The following is a 1,514-nucleotide window of genomic DNA, read 5'->3' on the forward strand; positions in this document are numbered from 1 at the left end:
GAAATTTGTCCATTTCCTCTAGGTTTTCAAATTTGTTAAGTACAATTTTTCATAGTATTCTCTTAAGATTCTTTTAATTTTAACTGGGTCTGTAGTGATATCACCCATCTCATTTCTTATAAGGGTTATTTGCTTCCTCTCCTGTTTTTCTTTTTTGAGTTTCACCAGTGGTTTATTGATTTTCTTGATCTTTTTAAAGAACCAGCTTTTGGTCTTGTTAACTCTTTCAGTTGTTTTTCTATTCTCCATTTTGTTTAATGCTGCTCTAATTCTTATTATTTCCTTTCTTCTAGCATCTGAGGGCTTCTTTTGCTGCTCTCTTTCTACTATTTGAGTTGTAGGGTTAATGTTTTCATTTTGGCCCTTTCTTCTTTTTGGTGTGTGCATTTATTGCTATAAACTGACTTGTGAGCACTGCTTTTGCTGTGTGCCAAAGTTTCTGGTAAGATGTGTTTTCATTCTCATTTGATTCTATGAATTTCTTTATTTCATCCTTAATTTCTTCTAGATCCCAGTAGTTTTTAAGCAAGGTGTTGTTCAGTTTTCATGTGTTTGATTTTTTTTTCTTTGCTTTTTCTGTTATTTATTTCTACTTTTATGGCTTTATAGCCAGTAAAGATACATTGTAATATTTTGATGCTTTGATTCTGCTATGACTGCTTTATGGCCTAATACGTGGTCTATTCTGGAGAATGTTCCATGTGTGTTGGAAAAGAAAGTATACTTGGCTGCTGTTGTGTAGAGTGTTCCATGTATGTGTATGAGAGTAAATTGTTGATTGTAGCATTTAGATCTTCTGTGTCTTTATTGAGCTTCTTTCTGGATCTTCTGTCCTTCACTAAAAGTGGTATGTTGAAGTCTCGTACTACTGTTTTGGTGCTGTCTATCTCTGTTTTCAATGCTGTTAGAGTTTGTTGTATGTATTTGGGAGCCCTGCCATTAGGTGGGTAAATGTTTAATATAGTTATGTCCTCCTGGTGTATTGATCCTTTAATTATTCTATAGTGTCCTTCCTTATCCTTTGTGGTGAATTTTACTTTAAAGTCTAGTTGGCCAGCGATTAATTTTGCCACTCCTGCTCTTTTTAGAGTGTTATTTGCTTGATGCAATTCTTTCCATCTTTTGAGTTTTTGTTTGTTTGTATCTTTAAGTCAAAGGAGTGTCTCTTGTAGGTAGCGTATAGACGGTTCGTGCTTTTTTATCCATTCTGCCACTTTCTGTCTCTTTATTGGTACATTTAGTCCATTTACATTCAGCATAATTATTGATACGTATGAGTTTAGTGCTGTCATTTTGATGGCTTTTTTTGTGTGTTGTTCACAGTTTCATGGTTCCACTTAATTTTCTGTGCTGAGTCGTTTTTCTTTATTTATTTTCTTTTCATCTTTTCCATTGTTGTTGATTTTGTATTTATATTTTTCTGATTTTTTATTTGGATGTGTAAGATTGTTAGTTTCCTTTGTGGTTACCTTAATATTTACCCCTATTTTTCTAAGTTTATACCAGTCTTTTAT

The sequence above is a fragment of the Trichechus manatus genome, unplaced genomic scaffold (assembly GCF_000243295.1).
Source record: "Trichechus manatus latirostris isolate Lorelei unplaced genomic scaffold, TriManLat1.0 scaffold00440, whole genome shotgun sequence".
In the NCBI taxonomy this organism is placed as follows: Eukaryota; Metazoa; Chordata; class Mammalia; order Sirenia; family Trichechidae; genus Trichechus; species Trichechus manatus.